The sequence below is a fragment of the Tachypleus tridentatus genome, chromosome 4 (assembly GCF_004210375.1).
Source record: "Tachypleus tridentatus isolate NWPU-2018 chromosome 4, ASM421037v1, whole genome shotgun sequence".
Lineage (NCBI taxonomy): Eukaryota > Metazoa > Arthropoda > Merostomata > Xiphosura > Limulidae > Tachypleus > Tachypleus tridentatus.
This window is the reverse complement of record NC_134828.1, coordinates 48,478,869-48,501,933: the sequence shown is the minus strand read 5'-3', so window position 1 is coordinate 48,501,933 and position 23,065 is coordinate 48,478,869. Positions and strand designations below refer to the sequence as shown.

At 32.8% G+C, this 23,065-nt stretch overlaps 1 protein-coding gene across 1 annotated transcript in view; it reads left to right on the top strand.

Annotated features, from left to right (window-relative positions):
• Positions 1-1,454: 1,454 nt before the first annotated feature.
• LOC143249080 (protein unc-13 homolog B-like) overlaps positions 1,455-23,065 on the top strand; it is a 169,435-nt gene continuing 147,824 nt past the window's right edge. Inside the window, 2 exon segments of the mRNA XM_076498292.1 lie at positions 1,455-1,792; positions 16,583-16,897. The gene's annotated coding sequence lies outside the window, so the exon portion shown is untranslated.

Here is a 23,065-nt window from a genome sequence, read left to right as displayed (position 1 = left end):
AAGAAAAAGAAAGTTTTATGTCTCATATTAATTCAAAGGATAATTATTCTTTTGAAATATGTAAGAGTGGTGATGTTTCTCTAGATGTGGAATCAAAAGACAAGTCAACCAAGGAAAAGCTCAGTATCGATTTGATGAGAAAGACTGTGGAAAAATTTAATATAGAAAATGAAATATTTATTATACCCAATGGTGATTCCAATAATATATCTTCAGAAATATCTGACCAGAAAAAAATATGTATCAGATACCACTACCGTTAACCCGAAAGAACTTAATTTTGCAGAAAAAAAAAGAGAAAAAGTACAGTACCCTCTAATTGTTGTTGATTCGAAAGAAATTAATTCATTTGCTGCTAATTCAAAATGTACTCAATCTGCAGAATTGAACGTAGAAGAAAAAGGGCATTTCAATACACCTTCTGCAAGTATCAAAGAAAAAAATTCTCCAGGAAAGCTGAAAAAAGAAAAACAAGTATTTGATCCCCCTGCCGCTAATTCTAAAGTTAATCGTTTTCATAAAACGTTTAAGAAGAAAAAGAGAGAATTTCGCACATATGCTGTTGGTCTCAAACATGAAGATGCAACAAAAAGCCATAATGATACTGATACAAAAAAACTTAGCTTTCATCGTGACATAAAAGGAGGATCAAAGGAACAGTTTTCAAGTATCGGTTTTGATTCAGAGGAATGGAGTGGTTCAACATTTGAGAAGGAATGTGATTTACCTTTGGGCGTAAAGTGCGCAGAGGTGCTGAATGCTGATGCTGTTACACAGGGGGCTGATCGTTCTTCTTTGAAAGGAGAGGAAGGTTTACCTCTCCACGACAGAAGGGCTTCAACATTGAAACTGGATGTTTCATTTGATGTTGAATCAGATTATAGTAGTTCATCAGAAGTAAATATTGGGCAAAAAGATGGAAATGATGTATATATACATCGGGTAGATTCTTCAAAAATGTATAAGGAAGAGGAAGGACTTGTTGCCAATTGCATGGATAATCTTATAAGACATGGCGAGATTATAGTTAACAGTCCTAAATTAGAGCAAAAAGCACAACAGGACACTTTCTGTGCAGAAGAAATTAATAAAAATTCAGAGAAAAATGAAGCGATTGACGTACAAGAAAACAGTAATTTTCCTAAAAATAATGCAAGGCTGGTGAAATATAATGAAATTAGCAGTTCAGAAGCATTATTTCATACAGCTAATGGCCAAGAATTAATCAACCATTCAGATAAATATGTAACAAAAGAAAGGTTATCCCAATGGGGCACAGAGAAATGGTACTCAGCCACTAGGAACAGCAGCCTAGACGGCAGTGTAAACTACTCATCTGATATTGGCTCTGATATCTTAGATGTAACAGACAAGGAAGCAACAGATCTACCACTTGATGATCATATTAGTGAAATCCCTGAGTTTGCAGTTGAAGAACAAAACAATGATAACAAATGACGCTAGACATATCTTTGACTTTGCTTTTACAACTAGTACACCTTCAGAAGAATACCTCAAGTAAAAAAAATTGTCACAAAAACATAAGGGAACTTTGGCAACAAAAGATCATCAAGAGGATCGTAAATCATCGAAACAAATAGGTAGATCTTCTATTTGGTACAGTGCAGACAGCGATACTACTGAGTATTCAGAGGTTTCATCTTCCTGTATTCCTTCTCGACTTGGATCTAGAGCCTCGTCTGAAGATGTCAAAGATGAATTGGAAGTCAATAAACAAAGCCAGGAAGATGAAGATAGTCGCAACAATACAAAAAGCAAGTGGCTAGTGGTGGTTAGTGTTTTTGTTTTTCTTTTACTTAATTGTATATCTACAGATATATATATATATAAGTATCTCTTATAAGATAAGTTTTCTATTAGCTTATGAATAAATGAGATACCAAGGAAAGATAAATTTAATGAGAAGATCAACAGACATGATTAAAATTAGTAATGATGAATAAGACCTTTATTGGTCGTCTCTGTTTTGCAGGAAACCAAAACTATTGTTTAGGACACTCTTTTGTATAGGAACAGCTATTTGCTTTAAGGGTCACTAGTCGGGTAAGAACCAGATATTATTGTTTATAGCAGTACTTAGTAAATAACTAGATTTGGTTCTTTAGATCATTACTTAGTATACAACTAGATACTGTTGAAGAGGACAGTATATAACAAACGATTGGTTATTTGTTGGCAAAACACAGTTTATTAGAGTCAGGCGCACTTGTTGATAAGCTCACAGATTGTAAATAAATGTACATTTGTTGTAAAGAACATTATTTAGTAAATAATAGGGCATTTGATGCAAGAGTAACTATTTAGAAAAAGAAATGGAAATTTGTTGTCAAGGTTACAATTTTTAAAGGATTGGCTTTTTATTGTCAAAGTCATAGTTTGTAAAGGATTGGTCGTTTATTGTAAAGGATACTGTTCAGTAAAGAGTCAGACGACGTTTATCGTAAAGTTTAGTATTTAGTAAAGAATCAGATATTTGTTGGAAAGGGTACTATTTAGTAAAGAACTGGACATTTGTTGTAAAGATCACTATTCAATAAAAACTCAGACACTGAGTTTTTATTAACTAGCAACTCGTACATGTTGGAGTTGTATCAGTTAGGTTATATCCCTGGAATCATAAACAGAATAAAATTATTGTCAATAAATGTTAAAAGATGAACGAAATCTTTAGACAAAATAAAAAACAACAACATATAATAACCAAGTTATTAGAGAAAACAGAAGATATGACAAATAAATAACCGAATTTCTGCACGAAGAAAGTATTGCGTTAAAAGTTGGACAAAGTAAAAGAAAACAAAGACATTCTTTGATAGATTATTTAGGCAGAGTACTCGTGATGAAACTTTGTAGAATGGACGACAACTGCCTGTTGTAGAGACACAAATGTAGAGGACGACGTTTCGAAAGCCTTCCGTCTTTCGTCTTCTACACTTGTCTCCATAACAGGCAGTTGCCGTCCATTCTTCAAAGTTTTATAACAAAGACATTATAAAAAAGCGAATTCACAATTCAGTGTTCCGAACTTAACGTATCATATTATATTTTTAACTTTATATATTTCTTTAATCAGAATTGGACATTTATTCCAAAGATCGCTATTTCATAAAAACTCAAGACGTTTGTTGTTAAGATCACATTTTCTAAAGAATCATACACTATTTAGTAAAGAATTGGAAATTTGTTTTAAAGGACACGTTTTTGATTGGTGAATTTGCTACTGCAGTTGCAAATGATGGCATTTTGTTGTGAATTGATTATCATAAATAAAAGCCTACTGATAATGAGTATTTACTATTTCATAGTATTACTGGTACGCGTTCTGGTTGCTATACGTGATTAATTGGAAAGTTATGTTTTTTTTATTCATTTTTTACTTTGTATGTTAAGCTTTCATAGAGAATACCTTTTCTCTTTAAGTTTTCTCGCTCTCGTTTTTTTTTTTTTTTTATATTGCACTTCAATAAACCAAACATGTTGCAAATGCGTAAAACCCTATGCCTGTTATGTTGAAAATGTATTTTTATACATTTTTGGAACAGCATTAGCAAAGGTGCTTCACCTTGATCTTTAAAAGAATGGATATATATAAATATACGAAACATATGGAAAATGTGCCAGTTTTTGATATTATGAACTTAGTCGCAGTAAAAACGGTAGTGATCAGTCCTTATTTAAGCAAAATTACCCACCAGAATCCAGATATTAAAACATTTATTGACAATATCAATACTGTGCTATTTTAAAATCCTAGGTCAAACTTGATGTTAGATTTGTTTTCTGTATTGATAGAATAAGACTCAAATATTTCAAACTCATGTGATAAAGTGAAGTACATTTACCTTTATTAGGCATACTGTGATATATAAAAACGCAAGTCATTTCAACAGTTTAATATAAACACGCTTCTAAGGTATTCGCAGTAACATGACAAACTACAATTTACTTTTTTTATTCTCACAATAACGTAATAAAACGCATACATTCCACATTTATTAAATTCAAAGAAACATAATGAGAAGTATAATTATAGTACACTTTCATTAGTTTCACATTGATATGATAAACCACAGGATGCCTCTACGATATTCACACTGACATAATGAAACACAGTTCACTTCCCAAATACAGTGTTTATTACCTTCACAGTGCCACAATAAAACATATGCAGTTTACTTTTATTACGCTCCCAATAACATAATGAGAACTAAGTTCAACTTTCTTAACTCTACAGTAAACTCTTAGCAGTGACGTCGCAACACAAGCTTTACATTTATTAAACTCAAGGTCACTTGATAATATTTTTCTTTTTACCAACAATACAATAAAACAACTTATTTTTGTCCATAGTCTCAATAGCATGATGTAAGATAATTTCTACGTGCTAGTCTCACAATGATAAGATAATACACGGTCTTCATTTTTGTTTACATTAAACCTTTCAGCTGATCAGTCTATGGGGTCCCTACAGTACAATCTAAAGTTCGATTTTTCAGGTGTACAGATCGCAGACAGCCAATTGTTAATTTTTATCTGTTAAAACAATCTCATATTCTAATATCAGTTTGGCTAGATAAACCAGAGTTTATTTATTTCACAGTGGCATAAAATTATAACGTTTCATTTTTACGACATATACACTATTACGATGAACTTCCATTGCAATTTTACTAGCTGGTAAACTTGACCTGGTAAATCATAGTTTATTTTCCATAGTAGTGTGGTAAGCTACTATACAGGCTTATTAGTTTCACAGTGGCATAGTGCAACAAAGCTCGCTTCACTAGATCCACATTGATAGTTTAAAACATCGAAGGTATTTTTTGCTAGCATTACAAATGGTTTAGTAGCTATTAATACGGGTATCACAGTGTGGAAACATAACTCATGCTCACAGTAAACTAAAAGCTCTGCGACAAAGAATATTCATGTGACAGAAAAGTTCGTTTATTCATATGTATTGAAAAGTTATTATTACTCAAACATCATATAAATATGAAAGAAATAAAACAAACTTTATTTTCTTAATGTTATTCATCATAAAATCCCCATTTTATATATAATCAATGATAAACCGCAGTTCAGTTTTATCACCTCCACAACGACGTGATAAACCACAGAATTTTTTTACAAGCTTCGTGTTGACGTTATTAGCTTCACGAGAACACAGTGAACGAATTTCTCCCTTACTGATTTCTCTTGTCGGGCGTAGCATAGTAATTAATACACTGGACTTTGGATGCGGGTGTACATGGTTTTCGTTCCTAGCCATGAAATCGAATTCCGCTCTTGGAGCCTGTTGCATGTCATATGAGATTCTGTCAAATCTCACTATTTCAGTAGAGTAGCCCAAGAGATGGTGGTGGATAGTGTTGATGTTCTCTTGTCTGCCAATTTCCAACAGGGACAGCTAATGCATGTAGCCCTTGTGTGTGAATACCTGAATAAAACAACAATAATAATAATATATTCTCAGTCAAATAATAATAATAACATCAAATTGTTATCTTAAGACAGTACAATATTGTCTTCACAGTAACAGGACAAAACGCAATTTGTTTTTATCTCTAACATAATATGACAAAACACACGAAACAATAACTTTATAAAGAAACATAAAAATGCTTTTACTGTCTTCACAGTAGGATGAATCTCCTATATTAGCCTCAAAATGACATGACAAAACACAGTGTATATTTAATAACAACATGATAATACGCCATTTGCATTCATTGTGTTTCCTGATTTTAGAAACAACAGTTCATATCTACAGTGTTGGTGATGACATTATAAAGCAGGGCTCACTTTGTTAGTTATACAGTATATTATACAATTTAATCTACGTTTCACAGTGACATGTTAAAATTGTTTATTTTTACCAACTTCTTAGATATATCAAATATACAAAAGACAGTATTCTTAGTTGATTGACAATTAAATAATAATATACAGTTTCATTAAAACACACTTCATATTTACTTTAACAGATACATTTTATTATTACTAACATGATTATGTTATGATAATACACAGTTCATTTACGTTCACAATAAATAAGCGTACACCTTTAGGACCTACATAGAGGTATGATATATTGTATCGTACTTCTAATACCTTTTCACTAGAAGGTGAAAAAGGCAGTTCACTTTTAGTAGCTTTTCACTCAGCTGAGTTTTAGTAACTTTGCAGTGACCTAATAGCGCGCGCTCACACAAACATTAAACGCTTACTGAAAACTAAATGTACAGTGATATTGTAAAGTTTGTTTTACAAATGTCACATAAGAAGGTTAAACAGTTTCCTTTTACTCTTTTTACAGTAACCACAGTTCCCATTTTCTTGCTTTATAATAACAGATAAAAATACTATTCACTTTCAGTGAGTTCACGGAGATATGATAATTCACAGTTCACAGTTTACTCTTTGCGATCATATGATATGATAATTAACCTATTTTAACAGTAGCATAAAACGCTGTTTACTTATAGTGGTTTCACAATGATATGATACAACAGTGTTTCGGTACTGTCTTCACGATACTACGATGAAACACAATACTTTTTTACATCTTTATAAGGGAACCGGCATGGCCAGGTGGTTAAGGCACTCGACTTGTAATCTGAGGGTCGCGGGATTGAATCCCCATAACTCCAAGCATCCCCGTGTCGAATGCTTCCTCAGTGTCGAGAAAGCAAGCTTTCGCTTTTGTTAAAACTGTGTAATTGTTTCCGTTAATCTGATCAATTGGTCTGCAGTTTGTCTGTATTTTCTAAATCCATTTTGAATTTCAGGTAATTTTAAATTTGGTTCTAAGTATATAGATAGTCAGTTACTAATTATTCTTTCTAAATTTTTTCCTGTGCAACTGGTTAGACTAACCGAGCGGTAATTGTTTGGTTTATTTGCTGGTTTTCCTTCTTTTTAGAACATTAAAATTACTGCTTCCTTCCAAGAAACAGGGATATATCCATCTGAAGTTAAAATGAGCTGTTAGGTGTTCACATAATTTTGAGTACCATTTTTTAGGAGGATGGCTTGTATACCATCATCTCCAGGAGTTTTGTTTTTTGTGTTTTCGATGACTATTAATACTTCTGTTACTGTTATATCTTTTATTAGTTGACGAGTGCTGCAGTCTATTGTTTTCTCTGGTTTTATTGATGTGTTTAGTGGGAATTTTGGCAAGTATATGGTTTTGTTCTGTTCAATGAAGTTATTGACTTTATTATAGAAGTATCTGTTCATGCCTGGTTCATGGTGTGTTTTGAACGTGTGTTTAGGTGGTTTTTAAACATTTCTGCTTTTTCTAGGTGAGTATAAGCTGTTTTGCCATGTGATTTGAGTGATGGGTACTCTTTGTTTGTTTTCCTGTGTTGGTATATCTTTTCAGGTGTGTCCAGAATTGTTTTGGATCTGTTTTACAATTTAATTGTGAGCAGGTGTCCCAACTGTCTTGTTTTTGTTGTCGGATTTGATGTCTTAGTTTATTTCTTATAGTGTTTATTTGTGTTTTTAGTGTCAGATTCCGATTTTGTATGTACTGTCTTCGTAGTTTTCTTCTTTCTTTTATTAGGTGTATTATTTCTTGATGTGGTTGCCATATGTGTGTTGTTGTGAAGTATTTTTGTTTCGGTATTGAGCTGTTGGCTACATGTTTTAGGCACTCGAGATTATCTGCATCTATATCTGATGCGTCCGCGGCAAAGTTTAGTACTTCAGTTGGTAAAATTTGGTCTATGACTGATTGAAATTGTGGCCAGTTAGCTTTCTTAATTTAATTTATCTTTTATTTTAGTTTTGTTTAAGTGGGGGTGAGATTGAAGATACACCAGACTGGAAGGTGGTCACTATCTATATCGTGACCAACAGAGAAGTTTACGAATTTGCGACACATATTATATGAACACGGGCATAAATCCAGTATTTCACTGGTGCCATGTGTGTACGAGATATGTATCGGTGTTGCATCATTTAACAAAATCATATTAGTTTCAGTTAGAAATTTATAAAGTATTTAACCATTAGAGTTTTACATATATAGTTAAAGGTGATATGTTTACTATTTAAATCTCCTATAATTACTATATTGGGGTTGTGGTAAAATATGGAATGTAATAGATTGGCATCTAATACTTTGTTAGGCGAGTAGTAAATGCCCGCGACTATTATTTCAGTGTCATTTTAATTTCTTACGTCTATTACTACTGATTCATTGGAGGAAGGTCTTCATACTTCCTGAACTATAAGTTCAATTTTATATAGTAAAAAAATTCCTCTGCCTGAATCTCTTTTATCCTTTCTATTCTATCTGATAATAGAATATCCTTTTATTTTAAATCTGTGGTAGTTATAGAAGGCTGTTTTACTAATTACAAAGACATCTGGTTTTATGGTGGTGGTTATATCTTCAATCTCATGTTTCTTGAAAGCAATAGCACTCTGGATATTGATGTGTAGTACTGTGAATTTATCCATGGTTGATAGAGTTCATGATATATGTTAAGATTTGTGGTAGGTATGTTTGGATGTTTTTCATAATTATTTTAATGACTATGTTTATTAAACTGTTTTCATTATTTGGATTAGTGTATTCGGCCATTATTTCAGAGAAAGTAGATGTAATAGCATTGTATTTTCAATATTCATAGGTGTAGTTTTATGTGTGACTGCAGTTGTTTTGGGTAAATCTTCACTAGTTATTGGTGGTTTTTTTGTGTAATGTTTTTTGTTGTTTTTTTTTACTGTTGCAGCATGTGAGTTTAGTTGTGTGTTTGTGGTGCAGGTTATGTTTTCTGGTTGGTTTTGGTTGTTTATGGATTGTGTGTGTCTTTGACTTGTGCGAGTTTTTATTTTGATTTCGTATATATGTGTTTTAATTGATTTTATATTTTTGGCAACCTTTATAGTTTGCCCTTTGTTCTTCCCCATAGTTACATCATTTTGGTTTTGGGTTTTGTTTAGTGTATTGAGATATGTGGTGGTTATCTCCACAGCCTACACAACGCACAGTTGCTTGGCATACATCACCAAAGCGTTAGATTGATTTCGGTTTGCTTTGAATTTCGCGCAAAGCTACACAAGGGCCATCTGCGCTAGCCATTCCTAATTTAGCAGTGTTGACTAGAGGGGAAGAACCTAGTCATCACTACCCACCGCCAACCTTTGAGATACTCTTTTACCAACGAATAATGGGATTGGCCGTCACACATTATAACGCCCCCACGGCTGAAGGGTCGAGCATGTTTGGTGTAATGGACATTCGAACCCGCGACCCTCAGATTATGAGACGAGTGCGTTATATACCTGGCCATGTCGGCCCATATTTTCGCAGGAACCTAACCTACCTATACAGCTTAACTCTCTCTTCGTGTAGAGTGGCATCCATGACCAAACAAACTGTCGATTCTACTATGTTTAGAACGTCTTTCACATAAATGAATGAAACCAAAATACTTTTAATGCTTTAGTACTTACTAAACTTATGTACAAAAAACAAAACTTAAGAGAAGTTGGAAGTACTTTAATATTATAGATAATATTCCTTAATGCATTCTTATAACAGCGACAGATTTAAATATAGAGTTTTATTATATTTCTAGTGTCACTGTCATGAAAAATAAAAGTAAACCAAGACTATGAATTTTTGAGGACGAACTTAATTAATGTTACGCACGTTTATGTTAAAAATTCACGTGTTTTACAGTTTTAAATGAAACCATCTTGCCCTATTTCTAATAATGAATTTTCATTTATATATATGCATATATACATTATAACCGTAAATTTTTAAGCCATAAACAAAACACATTAAAATTAAACAAAACACGCTGCATAATTTTAAAAGTATCGTAGGGTACAAGCTACAACGTGGAATTATAAGATATATCATAAGTTTTGGAGGTGACAGCGCAAATAGGACACACATTACGTTGGAGATACACCGTCTATGAGTCTTAATAGGCCCGGCATAGCCAGGTGGGTTAATGTGTTCGACTCGTAGTCTGAGGGTCGCGGGTTTGAATCCCCATCGTACCAAACATGCTCGCCCTTTCAGCCGTGGGGGCGTTATAATGTGATGGTCAATCCAACTATTCGTTGGTAAAAGAGTAGCCCAAGAGTTGGCGGTTGGTGGTAATGACTTACACTGCTAAATTAGGGACGGCGAGCGCAGATAGCCCTCGAGTAGCTTTGCGCGAAATTAAAAAATCAAACAAACAAACACTCTTAACTTCCAATTCGCTAGTCTCACATAAGAAGATTAGAAATTTAGAAATCGGAAGAGCGAGATATAGGTGCTGAAGCCCGCAACGTCCAACATCTACAGTCATGTGAAAAAGTTAGGACACCATATGAAAGCCTGTGTATTTTTGTAACATTTTTGGATATATAGATATTTAATCTCAATTTTAACAATATTGAGAGATTATAGGAATATAACTAAACAATTAAAACTAAAGAAAAGACTTTTCAAGATATTCTGTAAATGTAATTCTACAAAAATGCATATTCTAACTGAGGAAAAAGTAAGGACACCCTACCCCCTAATAGCTAGTGTTACCCCATTTGGCTGAAATAACTGCAGTGAGACGCTTCTTGTAGCCATTTACCAGTTTCTGACATCGGTGTGAAGAAAGTTTGCTCACTCCTCAATACAGAATTCTTTCAACTGTGAGATGTTTGAGGGGTTTCTTGCATGTACAGCCCGTTTCAAGTCACCCTACAGCATCTCAATGGGATTAAAATCTGGGCTTTGACTCGGCCATTCCAGGACTCTCCATATATTAGTTTTCAGCCAGTCCTTGGTGGATTTACTAGTATGTTTTAGGTCATTGTCGTGTTGCAGGGTCCAGTTCCAGGTTCTTTTCCTGGAATGCTGTATTTGGTTTACGCAAAACGTGTCCTATATTCTGGTATACAAATAATTCAATTTTAGACTCATCTGTTCAAAGAACATTATTGTAGAAGTCCTGGCCTTTGTCTACATTCTCTCTGGCAAACTTCAGTCTGGCCTTGATTTTTCTCTTAGAGAGCAAAGGTTTCCTCCTTGCACACCTCCCATGCAAGTTAAACTTGTTCAGTCTTGTTTCAGTCTGATTGTAGAGGCATGCACTTTCACATCAACAGTAGCCAGAGCCTGCTGTAGGTCCCGTGATGACATGTTAGGGTGTTTGGAGACCTCTTTTAGCATCTTGCGGTCTGCTCTCGGGGTGAACTTGCTTGGATGACTAGACCTGGGCATGTTGGCAGTTATTTTGAAAACCCTCCACTTGTTGACTACTTTCCAGACAGTGGAATGGCTGATTTTAAAATCTTTTGGGATCTTTTTAAATCCCTTACCCAACTCATAAGCTGCTACAATTTCTTTCTGAAGGCCTCAGACAGCTCTTTTGCTCTCACCATGGTGCTCACTCTCACTTCAACAGTCAGGAGCACACCAAACTAAATGTCTGAGGTTTAAATAGGGCAAGCCTCATTCAAAATGCTGAGTAATGATCTTCTAATCATGTGCACCTGGTGTGATACACCTGTGTGTGAGTTGAGCCATTTTAAGTGGGAATAAATGTGGGGGTGTCCTAACTTTTTTCTCAGTTAGAATATGCGTTTTTGTAGAATTACATTTACAGAAGATCTTGAAAAGTCTTTTCTTCCGTTTTAATTGTTTAGTTATATTCCTATAATCTCTCAGTATTGTTAAAATTGGGATTAAATATCTATATATCCAAAAGTGTTAAAAAAATACACAGGATTTCTTAGGGTGTCCTAACTTTTTCACATGACTGTATATCACTCTCCACTGTTTGCAGACTGCTCTCTCAAGTTAAATTAAGAATAAGATAAACATAAAAAGATAAGAAATAAATAAATAAAATAAAGTATGAAAAATAATAAGGAAAATAAGGTACTGGGTTTATCTAGTATTAAATGCTGAAGAAAATAGTGTACTTTAGAAAGCTGTGGTTCTGGTTTTATATAGTATTAAATGTTATACTGTAGAAAGGTATGATTCTGGTTTTATCTAGTATTAAATAGTGTACTTTAAAAGGCTGTGGTTCTGTTTCATCTAGTATTAAATAATGAAGAAACGTGATGAAAACTTCAAAAACCATAGTTCTCATTTTATTTAGTACATAGAGCTGAAGGGACACAGCGTATTTTTTAAACTATTAGCTCAGAAGTTATTGAAATCTAATATTTAATAATAAAGAAAATATCTAACAGTATATATAATAACAATGAAAATACAATACGTTAGAGTTCGGGGAAATATTATTATATACCTGCAATCTCAATATAGTTTTGAAGATCTGTGACTTTATTTTTCGGCTCGGAAGGTTATTGTTTTGAATTAAGCACAAAACTACACAATGGGCTATCTGTGCTCTGCCCACCACGTGTATCGAAACCCGAACTCTAGCGTTGTAAGTGCGCAGACATACCGCTGAGCCACTGGGGGGCAGGTTTGGAAGGACACATAGATATCTGTAAATACAGTATCCGAGAAGGTATGAAGCATTACTTTTAAAACGAACGTAGCATTCTTGTAAAAAACAAATGCTTCGATTATATATAACGTTAGCTTTTGGTGAGAACCTGCTGGATCTGTATTAAAAATAGTTTTCAACTTATGTAAAATTAGATTTGTGGAAAACATAATGCCTAGATGAAATTTACTAAGCACTTGTTTGAAAATAGCTTTCCTCATACTTTCTTAATATGATGTTTGTTATTAAGCATAAGGTTACGCAATGGACTAACTTTCTGTACTCGCTGTGAGTATCGAAACCTGGATTTTAATACTATAAGCTTCTCCTAATATAAAAATGTATTATAAGATACATATTTTGCATACGCTTAGACTGTGTTTCTGTTCGTCATTTTTGACTGACCTTGTATATTAAGTAAAGCTGTAAAACATTTCATTTGTAAAAGAAAATAAAACATGATTAAACCTAAATTCTTGGAAAACATTGCGCTCTCATTTGAAATCTTTATAAATAGTAATTTGAGACTGAACGGCAAAAATGAAACTCAAATAAAATCAATAAATCTGGTTTTAAGGGAAACTTGTCTTCAAGAGATTTTGGTTTTGGATAAGCATTGTGTGAATAGAAATTTGGAAAATCTCGTGCAGGACTAGGAGGATCTCTGGGTTCATATGAAATAAGTATAACCTTATAAGTATTGGGTTTGTAGGGCCTTTGAGTTTATATGAGGTAATAAATTTATATGTAGCTCCAAGAAAAATGTTGTACTAATGTAAAAGCAGTAAATTCAACATTACGTTTTTTTTAAACATTATGTTAATGAAAATCAATAAATCAAAGTTATGGTTTGGAAGGACCTTGCGTCATACGAAATGAATACATCTCGCATTAAAACTTGGAGGAAAATTGCATTCATATGAAAGAGATAAATACAACATCGAGTATTGGAAGAATATTTAAATGCAGGTAGTTTAACATTTGATTCCAACGTTAGGACCTTGAGAGTTGTAGGCATATTCTAATTCACGAGTACTGTAGCTACTTAGTATTCTTAGAAAAATATTAGCTCTATCAGCCGTATAAGTTAAACCAAAAGTTGGATAAATTATAGATATATATTATACATTCTGGTTTGAAATGTATGTATTTATATGCGTATAATATGTACTTGCTGGTTATGTGTGTTAATACACTGTAATTAAATATCGGCTGTACATTTATGTAAATTTAAGTACACAAAGTATTCCGTATATACAAAAATATACCGTATAACTTAAATATGCACAGTAAAATGTTTGTTTCGTGTTTTTATGCTTATTATTTTTTGGCCCTTTAATATTAACTTTTAAGGAAAATTTTCATGGACCCATAGTGTTCTTAGGCCTTAGGCACTGTGCCTATTATGCCTAATAAATAATCTGGCCCTGACTGTATCCAGAGTTCAATGAAATTTTACCAAAACAATACTTTCAGACTGCACCTAACGATGAGTGTGTTGTCGTTACAGGGAACTGTACGAAAATAATACTTTCTTAGTGGACTTAACATTGAGTTACATAGTTACGTGGTGTATTTAAAAAAATAGTTTCTGAATTGATCTAACATTAAGTGCCGTTGTTACATGGTATTGTAGGGGCATATTGCATTTGTGAAAGTTACTGTTATAACTTTATCTTGTAATGAGTTCTAAAGGAATATTGTGTGTTTGAAAAGAAATTATTCAAACTGTACGTAAAAAAGGGTGCTGAAAGTATTATATACTTTCAAAGCCATGGTTTTCGTTTTATCTAGCAGGATGAATGTGGCGTATTTTTAAAAGTGTTTATTTATTTATCCTTGGAGGAAAATAATTTTTATGAACCGGAACATTCAGAAATATACAATTTATTTTTATCTCACTCGTGACAAAAAGGATCAAATAAGAATGTGGAAAAACCGTGGTTTCATTCAAGTTAAAACTGTATAATGAAGTAACGTGGTGTACTTTTAAAAAACATTAACACTGATATTATCATATTCTGATATTTGATGATGAATGAAATGTGTATCAGTAAATATAAATAATAGGGTTAGGAAGAACATTAATACGTACATACAAACCCGATATTTAACATAGCTTTGAAAATATGTAGCTTTAAGTTTCGGTTTGAAGAGACATATATAGCTGCAAATATAATACCCTAGGTGGTATAAAACATTAAGTTTAAAAAGAACATAGCGTTCTTGTAAAAAAAAATGTTTTGATTACATATAGCGTTAGGTTTATGCGATAACCTGTTGGATTTGTATAAACAATAGCTTTTGAGTAATTTTTAATTAGGATTTAGGAGAGCATGCTGAATTTCTAAAAATAGTAGCCATGAAAACGTGTAACATTATTTTTGGGATATTTGTAAAATAAATTACACTTGCTTCAAAAAATGCACTATGAACTGCGGGGCCTTGGTTGTCATATAAAAGTGACTGTAAAACCCTGATATTTGATGAGACAAGAGTTGGCGGTAAATGCTACTGGCTTGCTTCATTCACTTTCGTTTACCAATTCAGAAACAAGAAGGGACGGTTATGTTCCGATAGACCTCATCTAGCTCTGTTTAAACTTTCTGAAACAAACGAAATTCATGATAGTGTATAAATTTATATAAATCAGTTTTTTTTTTTGTTTTTAAATCTACGATTGAGTATGTCTGCCCATGTTACTAAACGGTAAAGAGAATCTTTCAAGTCACCGATCTGTACTGAACAACATTGTCAAATAAATTTGTCCTTTTTTTTATTAATTTATTTTTCCAAAAAAAATGCTACTTGCAATTTTATGTAGGATGTTCAAACTATTCTTCCATAATTATGAAACTAATTTGCAAAACAATTCAAACTACGTTGAAGAGTAAGAACAAAACATTTACTGACATTTACCAACAAGCTCACGACGAAACTTTACCAAGAGGATATATGATGTTTGAATTTCATATATCCTTTTCATATATACCAAATTATATAGCTTTAATTTCCAATATTTATTGTATATTTGTTTTTTCACTATGTTTAGTTTGAACTTATGTAAGCACGATCATTTAAGTTTTAAAACTATATATTCTGTAAAAGTGATTTTTTCTAGTTATTCTTGCTCATAATTTCACATTTTTCTATGCAGTCGAGGTAAAAGCGCGTGTTTCTTCATAGGGATACTGTCTCTCAACGAATACGTTGTTTTTTGTTTTTGTTATCACTAAGTGAAACAAACGTTCCCGTGAGTTAGCCATTCGTGTACAAAATAAACTAACCACTTTTACTATTTATTAGCGTTATTGGTTATGGCGACTGGCGATTCCATTGTGATCGTCTGTGGGAGACTAGACATGTATCTGTAACATAGTAACTCAATAAAAAGTAAATATTGATGTTGCCAGATACTGCTAGTACGTCAGTCAGCGACTGTAAATACTTTATACAAACCATATAAAATTTTATAAGCCCCTCATTAAAAAAATAAACAATTTCAGAACCTAATGAACTTCGACACGATCTTATTTCTAATATTGAAGTAGTTGTTAACTTAATGTTCCGGGAAAAATCGATTGCCTTTGATAGCGTTCTAGTCGTTCTATTTTCTATTCGAAATAAATAAAATACGACGTTTTTGCCAACTAAACTTAACATATTTAGAAAATAAAACATAACTTCTATGCCAGTTAAACTTAAGATATTTAGAAAATGCAACATCTATGCCAAATAAACTTATAATATTTACACTGCCAATGATATTTCTCCTGAATGAGTCGAATACTAGTTAAATAGTTTGAAATGGCAGGATGCGTTTCGTTAAGAGAAAAATATTTAAAAAAATATTTTTATATTTTTCTCATCTTCATTCGTTTTGTAATTGAAACTAACTCTAACTGAATCAGTTGTAGGTAGTAAATACGTTCTTCGATATTTAATATTTGTCTCAACTAATGTGAATAAAATAACAAGAGTTTATTTAACTAGAAGTATTGTTACTTGCAACAAGTAATACGTTAAACTTTGAAGAAAATTTCATTTCTAATAATTATATTTATCGTTCCTACTTGTAGATTCTGTCTCTTCTCGCAGGATGATTGAGTGTCATGCTTATAGTAACAACCTGGTGTTAATGGTGGCTCGTGGGAATAGCTGTTCGGATTGCACTTTATGTTGTGGATAATTCGCTGCTACAGCTCTCCACATGTTATAAAAAGACAAGAAATGGCTGTGGATTTTTTGCTTTGTTCTTGATGTTCATGACGAGAAATAGTGACTGATTCAACTAGTGAAGAGTTCTACAGTGTATAAATATCATATACAAGGAGCGGTTGAAGGCAATGAAGCAAATATTTACGATTAGGTTCTTATTATACTACCTAGTTTCTGTGAGTGATAACTAATATTCCTAGCTTTTCATGACAGAATTGTGCGAAAACTTAATAATGTTTCAACCAAATACATCACCTTAGTACAACTTTGCTTTAAGTAATTCTTAAACAAGCGTTAAAAAACAGAAATAATTTTAAGACACGTCAGTTGATGAACTATATCTCGCTAAATTATGTAAGTACTTTAACTTCTGTAACAATATTAAGACGCAGGTCAAAGTGTTTGAATGAGTATTAAATAAATCTCTGAGAGTGAACTGCATTAGTTTCTAAGTTATATTTCTTTAACTGGATACATTAAACTTGAAGGCCGTATTCTTCATGAAGTTATTAAGACTAGTAACAAGAGTAATACTTTGGTGGATAAATATTAATATTTTTGTGTTAAAAACATATTTGTTTTGAAGCTTTTAACTGATTTAAGAAACTTTTTAAATAACTCTTGGAGTTTTTTCTGTTAAATGTAAGTTGAAAGAAAATAATAGTACGGATCAACAACACTCTCACAAAACATAATGATCAAAATAGGTTACATACTTCTAGAAATACAGTAAAAATGAACAGTATTGCATTTGTGTAAAGCTTTTCCATACTATCCAAAAATACTAACAGCTGTTTTTGTAATCTAATCTATAAACTGTTTGGTTATAGATTAGCAATGAACAAAATCATGTCTTGTATGTAAACGATCCCAAAATCTGATCATCATCCTTTTTTTGTTGTTATTTTTTGTCACACTGTTTTTTTCTTTCAAGTAACGATTATTTAAAACAATGGCTAATTATAACATTATTTCCGTGTTATGAATAATTCTTAATGTTGATTTTGAAAAATTAAACTCGCGACATTTCATGACATACAGAAACACTATGGTGCTCTATAATAGGACCTTGAAGCTTGACTTCTGATTTATGTACACGTTTATAAGACGGAGAGACCGATGAAAAACACACACTGCGAGACCTTGTACCAACTGTATTACTGAATGCGAATTGCTGCTACATGTATATACATATACTATTCTGTGTGAATATGTGGCTGAAATTATCATGTGAAATATTGTGCTGTATAAAATTACAGCTTCATCCAGTAAAGATTTAGAGAATTACTGAGTGGCTAGCTTAAGTTATAGTGACTTATGGTTCACATTACCTTTTCGAAATTCAGATAATGAAAACGTGATGTGACATCGTAAAGTTTGAATTACAGGTACGTAAGTTTTTAAAATCTTCCTTTCTCTAGGCTTGGCTCGGCATGGCCAAACGTATTAAGGCGTGTGACTCGTTCGCATCCCCGTCGCGCCAAACATGCTCGCCCTTTCAGCCGTGGGGGCGTTATAATGTGACGGTCAATCCCACTATTCGTTGGTAAAAGAGTAGCCCAAGAGTTGGCGGTGGGTGGTGATGACTAGCTGCCTTCCCTCTAGTCTTACACTGCTAAATTAGGGACGGCTAGCACAGATAGCCCTCGAGTAGCTTTGTGTGAAATTCAAAACAAACAAATTCTCTAGGGTGGCCTTCCTTGACAAATATCCCATAACTGTCTAAAAGTATTAGGAACTAGATCATGGTTATATTCAAATCGATATATAAGCTGATAAAATTAAATTAAGCTTTTTTTTTAATTAGATGAAGATATTAAGTTTATTCAAGCAGTATCAGTAGCACAGTGAAATATTTAAGTGATTTATTTTTAGTGTTCATTATGTTACTTGTACATTATTTCATTACTAAACATGTGTGAAGTACGTTATGTAATCTCCTACGGTGCTAAATATGTTATTTTATTACTGAATACGTGTGAAGTGTTCCGAAGTACAACGTTACAACTACACTGCTTGGTATATTATTTCTTTGCAGAAGATGCTTTACATGCTCAGAGTAATCAACTACACTGTTTAATACACGATTTTATTACTAAATATCCGTTAATGTATGATGAATAATCAACTACCCAGTTTAGTACACTGAACCTGACGATGACCAAAGAAGGTCGAAACGTTGTTCGCTCTTCTATGTAAAATATTTTCTCAACCCAAACGAGCCGTTTTTGCATATATATATTACTCACTGTTTAGTACACTGTTTCATTACTGAAAATGGATGTAGCATTTTGATTAATCAACTACACTGCTTAGTACACTAATTGATTACTAAACATGTGTTTGAGTAATCAAGTACGGTGCTTAGGAGATTATTTCATTACTGAATAAGTGTGAAGTACTCTGATGAGTCAAATACACTGCTTAATACGTTATTGTATTACTGAACAAGCGCGACGTTCGCTGAATAATCAATCACACTGCTTGATACATGATTTCATTTTGTGAATATGTCTGACGTATGTAAGGTAATCACTTCTCTTCACCACTTCATTACTCAACATGTGAGCAGTACCTAGAGTAGTCAACTACGCATTTTTTACATTATTTCATTATTCAACAAGTGTGGGCTGTACTGAATAAGCAACTATAGTGCTTAGTATATCATTTCATTACTGAACGTGTTTGACGTATGTTGAGTAAACACCTAAGCTATGTTGTGGATTACTTTTTTATTATAGATGTGTGAAGTGCCTGTAGTATTCAGCTACGTTGTGTAGTACATTATTTCATTACTGGACAAGTGTAACATTCGTTGAATAATCAAGTATACAATAGTTAATACATTAGTTTATTACTGAAGCCCCACAGTGGCACAAAGATATTTCTAAGGACGAACAACTCTAGAATCCAGGTTTCAATGCTCGTGATGAGCAGTGCACCTATGTCTATTCTGTAGCTTTTTGCTTAATTACAAACAAACAGTCATTACTGAACAAGCAAGAAGTACGATGAATAATCAACTACACCGTTTAGTACGTTATTACATTATTTAACAAGTGTGAATTACGGTAAGTAATAAACTACGTTGCTTAGTCTTAGTGAACATGTGTAAACTATGCCGAAAAATCAAGTACGCTGCTTAATATATTCTTTCATTGCCGGTAGTCAGTTATACAACTTATTGCCTTAATTCATTACTGATTATGTGTGACGTACGGCGATTAGTATATTATTTCATTTAAGTCGTGTTGTACATGTCAACAACGCTCCTTAATGCATTACTTAATACATGTGTGCATTACGTTAATCAATTCACTACACTGCTAAGTACGTTATTTTTTACTAAGCATGTGTGAAATTGGCTGAGTAAGCAACTGCAGTACTTATTAATTTATTTCATTACTGAACATGTGTGACGTACGTTGAGTAATCAACTGCGTTGCTTATAATATTATTTCATTATTGAAACTCGTACTTTATTGATTTTTTTGAAAATCTGTGAAGTATGCTGAATAATCATCTACACTACTTAGTACATTATTTCATTCCTGAACAAGTGATGTACGGTTATTAATCCTCTACGTTGCTAAGCGCACATTTTTGTTACTGAACATCTGTGAAGTACAGTGAGTAATCCACTATGCTGTTTTGTGCATTATTTTATTACCGAACATATGTGAAGTGCGTTAAGTAATTTTTTAACTACGCTGTGTAGGACCTTAATTGATTACTGAAAATGTGTGAAGTATATCTAGTAATCAACTACCCTGATTTGTACATAATTTGATTACTGAACATGTGTGATGTATGTGAAAGATTTGCTGTTATAAGTTTATTTTAATACCTCTGTGTTTGATGCATGTGACGTGTATTGTTGAATGTGTATTGCGCAGGTTACGCCTGTTCTGTTAATTTTTAGAAGATTCTTGAAAATAAGAATCAACAATATCTGTTTTACGAAAACTCTAGCGTTTTTATAACAGCGTTGAAAGTTCGAGAATTCCGCGTGATTGGTATATAAAACCGACGCGCCGATAGACAGTATTATTATTGGTAAGCTGCAGTCAGTTTGCTATAAGCAGTGTGTATAAAATATGCACTCTTACAGGATAAAAATTATTGAGTTATAGTGTCCTGAAAATATGTAAGATAGAGAATCCTCGACTTTGTGAATAATGGAAATAACAAATAGGAAAAAAGCATATTTGTATTGCTGGAGAGAAATAATTGAACACAAAGATTATTGATGAAGAATTAAAAGAAATAAACCGAGACTGAACAAAAAAAAAAAAAGAACTAGTTAGGAATTTGGGTACCTGAACATACAAAGAACAGGGATCATGTGTTATGGAAACAACAAATATGAAATCAATCATTGTATACGTTCACGGCGTTAACCGCAGAGCATACGAATTACTAAAGAAAAGAAAGTGCTCTCGTCTCCGAAGTAGGGTTGCTATAACGACAGAAGATGGTAACCTTATTGAGAATAAGGGAGTTTGTAGTAGAAAAAGGAAAATGCCTTTTTGTTACTTGTATTTCATCGAACCAAGGGGCAGCTGTTAACCTGTTTAGCTTTATGCCAATGTTTCAAAAGAGAAATGATTACTTCATACTCTCTTGGTCAGGAATAGTTTAATTTAGTAAAGTCAGAGATTTGGAACATTGTATGTAAAGGCATGTTGTTAATTCCTTTTGCCAAATACAGTATTAGTATATATGCCACAGTATATATATATAGCAAGAACACAATAGTTCACGAAAATTTGGTCACTAAATTATCATGGTATTATTTGTGAACTGCTAACAAATTTTATCGACTCAACTGCCAGAGTAAGAAAAACAGTTTTAATAGCACAGTGGAAAAGAGTTTACATATTCAGAAATGCAACTTCATAAAACTGTAACTTTATAAACTATATGTAAAAACTGATCAATTAGAATAAAGACCGACTACTTATTAACCAAGTAACTCACGCCTCCCAGTGGTACATCGGTATGTCTGTGGACTGAAATCGCTATCAACCGGGTTTCGATGGCCATGATAGGCAGAGTGCGGATAGCCCATTGTGTAGCTTTTTGCTTAATTTCAAACAAACAAAAATTTACAGTGGGAACCATCAGTCTTAAAAGTCCTTTTTAGGAGGTGTTACTTATATATTATAAAACTCGGGCAAGTCATACACCTCGTGTGGTATTTAGAGAAGTATTCTGTTAGAAAGCATTACTTGTAAGTCTTATATCTATAACAAACGAGTGAGTAATCGATTCATTTGGTATTTATAGAAGCCTTTGGTTACTAAGTGTTTTATATAATATGAGAAACGGACAAGTGATACTGCTCATTTAGTATTTACAGAAGTCCTTTGTTAGAAAGTAGTACTTATATATATTATAATAAAGTGGAAGTGATATAGTTCATTTGGTGTTTACAGGAAGCCACTGAAAGGTCTTATATGAAATGAACAAGTGATGCAACTCTTTTGATATTTATAGACGTATTTTGTAAAAAGTGATAATTATATATTATAAGAACGGGGCAAGTGATTCTGTTCATTTGGTATTTCTTGATGTCTATATGTAGAAAATATTGCTTGTATATCTTAAGTAACGGGAAATGATACGGCCTGCTTGATATTTACAGAAGCCTTTTGTTGAGAGTCTTATTTACATATTATAAGAAACGGGAAGTGTTACAACTCATTTTGTATTTCCAGAAAGTCATTCTTAGATGTTACTAATGCATTATAGGAAACGGGAAGTAGCATGACCCATTTGGTATTTTTAGAAGATCTTTGTTAGAACCTGTTAGTTATAAAATATAAGAGACGGAAAGTCATACGATTTATTTGCTCTTTATAGAAAACCTTATCGACTCTGAGTTTTTGTTTTTCAAGTACGCTCATAGCTCCGTCTTTTCTTGACCGATTTCAGATCTAATTATTGTTTCCGACTCAGTAGGTCAAACCCTTTCGATCATTGTATTTAACCATGTCCAAGGTCAAATTAGATTAATTTGATCTAATCCTGTCTAAAAGAATTTCAATTGCCGCGGCTATTGAGGATTTCCTCTTGCTTATGAATATTTAACAACAATTCCTATCTATAAAATACCAATGGTAATTTAGGATATTTCAATAAAAATTGTGCTTGTTTCCTAAATATTTATCAAATATTCAGCATTATTTGCATGTGTTTAAATAGTAAATATAGCGTCATTTCAATTATTATTATTTTTTTTAAATATTGGTTCCATACATTGTTTAAAGGTACTACCGGGCTTAATGTGGAGACTGCCCTTTTAAATATTACTGTGGTTATGGGTCTCATAACTGCGTCAT